The sequence below is a fragment of the Mirounga angustirostris genome, unplaced genomic scaffold (assembly GCF_029215605.1).
Source record: "Mirounga angustirostris isolate CCGP_5_RB_7025 unplaced genomic scaffold, mMirAng1.0.hap1 SCAF_10, whole genome shotgun sequence".
NCBI classification, from domain to species: Eukaryota; Metazoa; Chordata; class Mammalia; order Carnivora; family Phocidae; genus Mirounga; species Mirounga angustirostris.
Window position 1 is genome coordinate 32,101,828 of NW_026991718.1, and position 10,216 is coordinate 32,112,043.

At 38.4% G+C, this 10,216-nt stretch overlaps 1 pseudogene; it reads left to right on the top strand.

Moving 5' to 3' along the window:
- The first annotated feature begins 7,338 nt into the window (after nucleotides 1-7,338).
- LOC123852266 (U4 spliceosomal RNA) lies at nucleotides 7,339-7,419 on the top strand (annotated as a pseudogene).
- The last annotated feature ends 2,797 nt before the right edge of the window (nucleotides 7,420-10,216 follow it).

Consider the following 10,216-nt stretch of genomic DNA (forward strand, 5'->3'; position numbering starts at 1 on the left):
ATGGAACCATTCTCTAAGAGAATCACACATTTTTTCCCCAGTCTGGGTTATTAATATACGTATGTATGAGTTTTGGTTAATATTGCACACATTTTTGTTGAGTACTGAGGTATAAAATCACTGGGCCATAGGATATGCATATTTATAAATATAATAGGTAGTGCTGAATGATATTCTGAAGTGATTCATCTAATATATACTCCTACCAACAGTGCATGAGTTTCAATTAACTCATGTTCTCACCAACACTTGACATTGTTCTTTTAATTTTAGGCATTTTGGGGGCTATGTAGTAGTACTACTGTGTAGTTTTAATACGCAATTTTCTGGTTGCTAAAGTAGTTGAGTGCCTTTTTGTGTTTTGTTTTTGCTAACTTGGATACCCTATTTTGCAAGTGCTTGTTCATACACTCATGTCCATTTTTCTGTTAATGTCTCTCTTTTTCATATTTACACATAGAAGTTATTGAGTTTTCAAAGATATATATTTGTTAAGGTTATTCTTATATTTTTAAACTGGCATTCCAAATAAGATACATTCTACTGTTATATATTCTGATTTTTTTTTTTTTTGCCAGAGTATCTTTGGATTTTTTAAGGGGTAGCAAGTATCCTTAAATCTTTTTCCTTTGATAGTTCCATTCGTGTCAAAATCTATTTTTATTTCACCATCTTCAGTTTGTAAAAGGAAACTCTTAGAAGTAGTGACTGACATTTATCTTGCTCAAGGCTTAACTTCTTCATACTATCCTCATCTGGACTGTTGTTTGACACGCATACCAGTCAATAGAGACACTTTTAGGAGTTTTTGATGTGAATGTTGGCTTACTCGCTGATTCTGCCATAATGGAATGTCCAACTCTCAACCCAACATGCCTCCAGTCACAGAACTAAGGTCACTTCAGAGCTCTCTTGGAATTACACACCCTAGTCTCTGGAATGAATTCATTCCTTAGCAGAGAAAACACTAAGTCTCTTGGATCCATAATTTGGTGCCAGAGTGAAGGATTTTACTTATTTGTGAATTCTGTTCTCACCTTCCTGCTCTCCTTCCACAGCAGTATTCTGTCCATCAAAACACCCATAGTGTATCATAGTAAACAGTTGGGTCCCTGTCTTGTTTACTTGAACTTGAGTTTTCTGTCTAAGTGGCTTATTAGATGCCCCAATTTCTCTGAAACTGGGGATTTTCTTTGACCCCCATAAATCTTTCCATGATAAGGTACTGCTTTGAAACCCGTATCCCCACTGTTGTTTGCCAAATCCTGGGTGTCCTGGGCATCCTTGTTTGTTGCTGTTGTATTTTCTTGATGTCACGCTCCACCCACTTATCTTAGTGTAATTCAATGGTTCTAAGTACTGTACATTAGAATGTATTGGGGAATAAGGTTGCAGATATAATAAGGACTCCCAGTTAAATATGAATTTCACAAAAACACATAGTTTTTAGTATAAGTATATTCTGTATAATATCTGGGGCATACTTAAACAAAAAATTCTTTAAGATTTTATTTATTTGAAAGAGAGAGAGCATGAGCGGGAGGCAGAGGGGGAGGGAGAAGCAGACCCCCCACTGAGCAGGGACCCCCCCCCAATGTATGGTCAATCCTAGCACCCTGAGATCATGACTAAGCTGAAGGCAGATGCTTAACTGACTGAGCCACCCAGGCACCCCTAAAAATGATTATTGTATTTATATTATAGAACTTGTTAACTCTACTAGGGAAAGTTTTTGAAAAATGCTTGTACCTAAGTTGTACCATTTACCCTTATATGTCAAGATTTTGATTTAATTGGTCTGTAGTGGGTTCTAAGCCAAGTATTTATATAAACATTCCCCTAGTGCTATTAATGTGTAGCCAGAGTTAAAACCATTTCTCTAATTGTATAGGACTGAAATCTTCCCAATAACCTGATCCACCACAGTGGCTCTCATCTTATCCTTAGATCCTGTCTCTTCCTGGGCTATCCATCCATCCACCCTTCCATCCTTCATTCATTCATCCATTCAATACACGAGTACCAACCCTAGGTCAAGCATATGGCTTTGGCTTAATTTCCTGAACATCTTCAGTGTGACTAAATAAGGCAAATTAGTAAAATTATCCCCCGGAGGTAGTCAAGAAGGACTTCTATACTCTGGCATATGGGGGGTGGGGGGGCGGGGAGTAAATCTTCTATTGGTTCTAAGATGTTTTAACTCATGTTCAGTTCCATTTAATCAGTTACATAAAGACAATAGTTTATTCAATGTTTCTAATTATAAGTAGATCAAAAGGAAATGCCCTATCCTGGTCAGAGATTTAGTCCTAAATTCGTATAAGCAGTCTTTGATGCAAAGTAATTAACCTTAAAGCACTTCAGCAATTAAACACATGTTATTCCTAAGAGATTCTCATATGCAGCATGTAAGGGATCATTTGTCATCTTGCTGGTTGGAGGAAATTAATCCCAACTTTGAACAATGACTTGCTCTCTTGTGCCTGCCATGGATATAGTGTCATCCCGTGGAAAGAAGGGGACACTGTGTAAGTTTCTGTGGATGATTAGTGACTCTGCATCTTTCTCAGGGATTTCCGTTAAGTTGCTTCCCAAAACATACTTCATGAATTTTATGATCACAGTAAACATGTTCTTTTACCTTCTGACCTGGTGCTATGGAAATATTGAAGGAGCTATGAAAAATTCCTAAGATAAGAACTCTGTCAGGTATGCCATGATGCAGTGTTAACTTTGACATAATTTTCTGCAATTAGTTTTCTTGTGAAAAAGATTTATATGCGTTTTAGAAAACCATGCATTTCAGCTTAGAAAACGATGTATTTCAGTCTTCTGGAATGTAATCATTTATCAAGCCTAAGTGCCTGTGGTTATAAACCTAACTTCCCATTTTTCACATTTTTCCCCATGTGGGAAAGTTAGGCTTGATTTACAATATTTTGATGTGTGGGACTAAAATATATACACACACACACACACATATATTTGTAATGTGAAGATTACTTTTATTCTGCTCATAGTAGAGGCCTGGTTCTGCAATTATGCTGCTTTCTGAAACACTGCTGGTTTTTTTTTTTTTTTTGCATAAATGCAGTAACAAATATAATGTATCCACAGATTCATTAAGACCATCAAAGAGGAAAAGTTCTTTGCTACTGGTGGAGTTTCACAATATAAAACTATTAATATAACACACACACATACAAACCTACAAGGAGGAGAACAGGAAAGAAGAGTTCAGGAGCAGGGTTTTTTTAATGGCTGTTTCCATCGAGCTCAACATTTGGATTTTTCCAGAACCGGATCCGTGTCCTGGTGCCTGCGTGGGAGCGCGTGCAGCCCAGTGGGTAGGGGTGCAGCCTCTGGAGTCACACTGATCTTCACGCTGGCTCTGCATTGATTATCACAGAAGCTCCGCACATTGGGAGCCTCTTTAATTGTCAAGTTTTTCATGTGAAATATGGGGGTAATACTATCGGACTCATGGGGAGACTTTTTGGGAGGGGTGAATGAGGTAATGTATGCGAAGTACCTAGCAGTGGCTGGCACTTACTAAACGTGAGCTCTTGGTATTATTTCTGTTTATTATACAATGATAAAAGTCATGGGGTACCCTAGCAGGCATCACTAATTGTATCAGTACTTTAAACCCACCAAGTTTCCCTCGTCACTTCACCCCCCTTTCCTTCTTTTACATTAAAGTGCATCCCTTTGGTGTCCATAGCATGTCACTGTTTTCTCTCACTTTTGTATTTTTCTTTTTGGCTCTTCCCAGTTGCGTCTCAGTGGCTTCTGTTCTTCTCTGCTTCCATTTTCCTAAACATTAAGAGTCAAATCCTACTTCACTATGGATGGAGAGTAAATAGAACCAATTACAGCTCTCCGTCTTCTGGCAGAGAAGGGCACTATGTGACATTTACCTGGCACGCTCTAAGGATTCTGGGTATCTTAACTCATTTCATTTTTACAAGAACTCCATGAGATAGGTGCCATTATTTTCCCATTTTACTGATGAAGAAACTGAGGCACAAAGTAAGTAACTTGCCCATGACCACAGAGCTTAGCAGACCCGGGATTTGAACCCAAGTACTGTGGTTTCAGAATTTATGCTCTGAGCCGTTACTCGATCGTGCCCCTCTGGAGGAATATTAGGAGTTAGGCACCCGCAATACGGTGACACTTGGACTCATGTGTTCCCCCCACACAGAACTGAGGCACAGCAATTTTTCAAAGGTCACAGCAGGTCAAGCACTAGTGCTTCCTGTGACTACAAAATTTGTTGCTCCCTCTCAGGCTTCCTCTGACCGAAATGAAATGAAGTGCCCTGGTTGACTGACCTTAAAGGGTCTGACGTTTGCCAATTTTTTTTCTATTTCATCCGTCACCAATTCTTAAAAGGCTCTGATATATATGTTTTTTGTTCTACTTGTAGCCATATGTAAATGTGTGTGTCTTGATTGTTTTTTGACAGTTGGACTTTCTGGGGTTTTTTTGACATCGGACTTTGCTACTGATCAGCTTTGGAAAGACATGGGCACTCTGGTTATTTTTCTATTGAATTGATAAGCCTTTGGCTAAGGATGCTTGAGAGAAGTCTCTGTTCTGATCTGTCAACAGAGGGAGATTAGTTAAGAATTTTGAGTTAATCTTTCCCTTGGAATTTATGGAACTCTGGCTTAGAAAGAACCCTCACAAATGTGTTGAGGAATGAGGCATTATGGAGGCTTCAGTCACAAAAATACAGATTTTCTGTAATCAATAACAGGAACCATAATTTTTACCCCATTTTTTTTTCTTGCAGTGTCCCCAAACATGAGTGAGCTCTGATCAATAAAGATGTGATTTTTTTTTTTTTTTTTTCCGTCTTTAGGTTCTGGCTTCTTTCGGGCTGGGACTTACATACGCTTGGAATTTGTTGGCTAAAATTTTAAAACAGATGGCCACATTCTTTTTTCCCTCTAGGAAACTTGCTTGGTTGTTTGTCCTCTAGTTCTCATGGTAACCAGAGAAGGCTGTTAACATTTTTCCTCACAAAGTAAAACCAGCAGAACTGTCAGAATAGGTGCAGCTGTTTGATGAGGGCTAGACCTTTTGTTGTATTTTCTAGTTTGTGTCGCTGGACTCTTATTGCACGTGGACCTTATTTTTAGTTACGTAGAGTAAGAAAAGAACATAGAATAAATTTTTTATTACATGTAGCCTATTTAATAATTTTTCATCACTATATGGAAATAAAAATTTCCCTGCAATATCAGATCTTTGGTGATGTAGGCCAGTGTTATTGCTCAGATGAAATGATCTCCTTTCAGTAGATGGGATATGCATGGGACCACTATAGATAACCTGCATATATTACAGATTTGTTATCTCAGAATTTCTGGTAATATTTTATGGAACTCTACTTTTAATCTGTAGTTGAAATGTGGAAGCAAAGGCCCTTAACAATCATCTGACTCAGGTGCCAAGTAAGGATCGAATATGAACTACTAAATGTATACTTACAGCGCATCCACCATTATTCCTCAAAATGTGGTGAGGTTTTATCTGCCATCGTATGGCTGAGCACAGATCCTGGTTCCACATACACAAGCAGGTAAAGTTGTAGGATCTTGAGAGTCTTCACTTAAACGTGTTTAATTATTGAAATTGAAAAGAAAACCAAAGGTTTACCGGCCCATCTCTGGATCTGCTTATATTGTCCTTCCCTGTCGGGGTGGCTCCATGTTATGCAGCCAGTCACAAAGAGACTGGACACAACTGGAGAATCACAGCTGTTCACAGATGACGGAAGTGGTGTTGCACTGTGGCCGCTGTTATGGACAGTCTTAGAACGAAATGGTCATTTACAGTAAGGGAGAACTCGTGGTATACCCAAGCACGTTTTGGACTGGTAATCGTGCCCATTCATGGATTATGCACATAGACATGGCCTTCTTGTTGCTCTGGATAATCTTGTAACTTGATTTCTTAAAAGAATTGTGCTTAGGGCGCCTGGGTGGTTCAGTTGGTTAAGCGACTGCCTTCGGCTCAGGTCGTGATCCTGGAGTCCCGGGATCGAGTCCCGCATCGGGCTCCCTGCTCGGCGGGGAGTCTGCTTCTCCCTCTGACCCTCCTCCCTCTCATGCTCTCTGTCTCTCATTCTCTCTGTCTCAAATAAATAAATAAAATCTTTTTAAAAAAAAGAAAAGAAAATATTTTAAAATAATAAAAAAAAGAATTGTGCTTAAATTTGTGAGCAAAATTAGACTTAGTTTTGTTCCCAAATCAGATGTCTACAGACAAGCATGCCAAAAGAGCAAGAAATAAGTATCTCTGTTCTCCATGGTTGTCTGAAATATTGAAGGTGATGTTGGATGATCTGTGTCTAAGGTGACTTTGATGAGGCATGAAAAGCTTAGTGAACTTTCCTTGCATCTGGGGGCTATTAGCTAGAGTCTCTTTACTGATACGACATTCTATAGGATTTCTTGTCACAAGTTATAAGACCTGTGATAATAATGATGTAGGATTGTTACTGTGGAGTTGTATATCAAATCTATGTGGAAATTTTTGACCTATTCATAGTGATTGCGTAGGTCGCATATATTGGTAGATATTGCTATCATTTTATGTCATCTTGGGAGTTTGTTCAAACCAAGTAGATACGTTAAAGATTAATAGAGGCAGAATAGCCCAATGATCATAGATTTGAGCTTTGGGGTCAGACAGACTTGAATTCAAATTCTGGTTCTGCCACTTAGTAGCTATGTGATTTGTGGCAAATATGTAAGTTCTCTCAGCTTCAAGTTTTCATGTGTAAAAGGCAGCAGAAATTATACTCTTTTCAGAGGTTTTTTCATGAGGAACAGGGATATAATACATTGCTTGGTTGATAGCAAGCACTCAATAAATGTTGGCTAAAGCTACTTGTAGTTAGAATTAGTTAGTAGTTAGAGTTAGAATTAATCTCATTTGGTCTTTTCGTCTCTCAGCATGGAAGATGTTGCTAGTGTTAAAGAAAAAATTATCAGACACTTGTTAAAGACAGGAAAGCTTTATTCAAGAAGGGGACTGCTGCAATGGGGAGTGGGGGAGAGAGACTGAGCTCAGCTCTGAATAGAATGAGGACAGTGGGGATGTATAGCCAAGAAGCAAGGAGGGGGTCAGTGGAAGGAACATTACTAAGAGGATACACCCAAGCTAGGTAGATTTTCGCTAGACTGACTCAACAGGATTCTCGCTGAAGGCAGGCCAGGGTGTTAAGATATCAAGGGTGAGGGATGATGAATTTGATCAGCTATCAAGGTGGGAGGATTTTCACTAAAATGACCCAGCAGGATTTTTGCTAAGATTGGACTAAGCTTAGCGCAGTGACAGTATCGTAGCCAATGAGGTTTATCCGAGGCGCGATTATTGCTAATTGAAAACTAAGACTGGACTAAGTGGGCCAGGGACAGATCCCAAGGTCAGGGCCTTCTCAAGAAGAGGTCTCACGGGCGCCTGGGTGGCTCAGTTGGTTAAGCGACTGCCTTCGGCTCAGGTCATGATCCTGGAGTCCCTGGATCGAGTCCCACATCGGGCTCCCTGCTCGGCAGGGAGCCTGCTTCTGCCTCTGACCCTCCCCCTGCTCATGTGCTCTCTCTATCTCATTCTCTCTGTCTCAAATAAATAAATAAAAAAAATCTTAAAAAAAAAAAGAGGTCTCACAGGAGTGCGACTTAAGTTTGGTCAAGGAGAGAAATTTTATCACTGGTATAAGGGACATAAATATTGTATAGGGCATAAATATCAACTAATATTTATTGAGTGGCTTATGCATATCAGGTACTGTGCCAGGCATTTAGTAAATGTTAATTATTTCATTGAACCCTTAGGATAGTCCTGAAGAGCAGGTGCTATTAGTCTGATTTTCTACACCAGGAAATTGAGGTTCTGAATGGTGATGGGATTTTCACAAGGCTAGACTACAAAGCTGGAATTTGAATCCAGAGTTTTCTGATTCTGCAAACCAGCATCTGTGAGCGCTGCTTTATCTTGTACATGCGTGGCTGTATGGATAGATCTACTCTTACCTCCAGTGAGTAGCACACATTTACTGCAAATGAATGACTGAATGAATATCTGTGAGAATGGCAAGTTACAATTGGTTTCAACAGGTTCAGAGGAACTTCAGATGCTGCCAAAATTAATTTGTGATACAGGGTCAAGGCATACAGCACCTGTCAACCTTATTACCCTAAGCACCACAGTGGAAGGAATCACGAAGTTTTATATTTCTTCCAAGTTATTCCATTGCCTTGGAACTTTGGGCTTCATTCTTTGACCATGCTTGATCTCCTGCCTTCTGACTTGGATGGATCTGAAGCGCCCTTATCTCTGTCATAGCAACAATTCACCCTGAAAGACAGAGGCAGCATCTCCTTGAATAAGAAAAATGAAAATGTGTCACATTTCAAATGTGAATCTGGCTGCAAGTGAGTGGGTGACACACACAAGCACTTTTAAAAAGTGGGAAACAGACATGGTACATGTAAGGAAATATGTCATTGAGCAAACATCCTAGGCGTGTTCCCTTCTGTGGTATTATGTAGATAAATATCCCTTCATCAGCCATTTTCCTCCTCTTTCACAGAATTTCTTAATCCCCTGCAGGGACACCATTTTAGGAAACGTTAACAAAGAACCTTAATGTTTTAAAACCAACACAATATACAGGTTTCAAGGGGAGACCTTTTAAGCATTTCTTCCAGAGGCAGGGTTAAATCCCTTAAATTGAGTTTTATTTTAATTTATTTTTAAATATGACTTTAAGACATTACTTCTGTGATAGTTGCATTTTCTTGAGCCAGATGGACTGTGTTTTAATACAAGATCTTTCCTTGGGTAATTTCTATCTTTGTTATAATGTAGGAGAAACAAAATAATTTCTTAATTCCATGGAGATTATGGAAGAATGGTCTAGGCGGAGGTCAGGAATTTTTCACTGGGAGATAGAGGTCTGTGATTTCTCTGGTTCTTGAGAATTCTCCTAATATTTGGTATAGAGCCTAATTCACAGTAGATGCTCGACAAATATTTGCTGGATGAATGAATGGATTTTTGCCTAGCTGAACTGTCCCTGAGCCTTGGACTGGACTATGACAAGGAAGGCTTTGATTCTTCTTTGTTTCAGGTTAGTTAATGGAATCACACTGAAGATAAATAAAAGTTGATTAAAAAAATGAATGGCTAATTTACAAACATTTATATTTAAGTGTTAGGAAATATGGTTAAGATTAGGAAAACAGTTAAGACAATGATTTGTACAGAATTGACTAGTTCAGGCAGCAACTACCTCGCAGATTACAGTTTAACAAGATTAAATGTCACATAGAACATGTATGACAGACAGTGCTTCTGATTTCATCAATTATACACATGAGAAATATTGCCGGTTCGATTTTGGGTTAAGAAATATGTAGGTTTTTTTTTTTTATAAGACATTTCAAATTACAACATATCTCAGGCAGCATGCAGGAAAAGTCATTTATTGTACATTTGTTAGGACACACCTTGCAATAAGCTTCCAGTTTTGGGTAGTTAGATCAAGAATATAGAAACCGTTGAAATGATAGTATGGTTGAAATCAGCAGTTGTATTTACTGACTGAGAGAGAGCATTTCTGGTAAAAATAAAACTCTCTGAATTCATTCATTAGGAAAATGCACAGTGAGCATAAACTCAATTCTTTAAAAATTTTTTTTTCCACAATTCTCATTTATTGGTGATACAGCAGCTGCAGGAAATCTCAATTCTGAGAGCTGGTTGTACATAACAGCAGGAATTTTGTGGGCTCACATGATTACAACAAAGATGCTTACCATTTGAAATCACATATTAGAACAACGGTGCTATACAAACATCACAAATATTTGGTGTTTAAGAGTCTTAACAAATATTATGCTGTGGTTATTTCACAAAGAGACTAGATTAACAGGCAGTGTAAATCACATATATCTTAAGATTTTAAAAATACATTTTATACAATAGGTTTCTAATTTCTTCACTAGTATTTAATTTTGGTTTTGTCTCATACTTAGAGTCCTTAAAGAAACTATGAATCTCTGGCTCATGCCAAGAAAGTCAATAGAACTGATATTTCCCCACAGGAATATGGCTGAGTGTACATTGAATTACAGAGTCAAAAAGCAACATCTAACTTATAACAGATTATTTTCAAAATTCAAATAAAATCTAA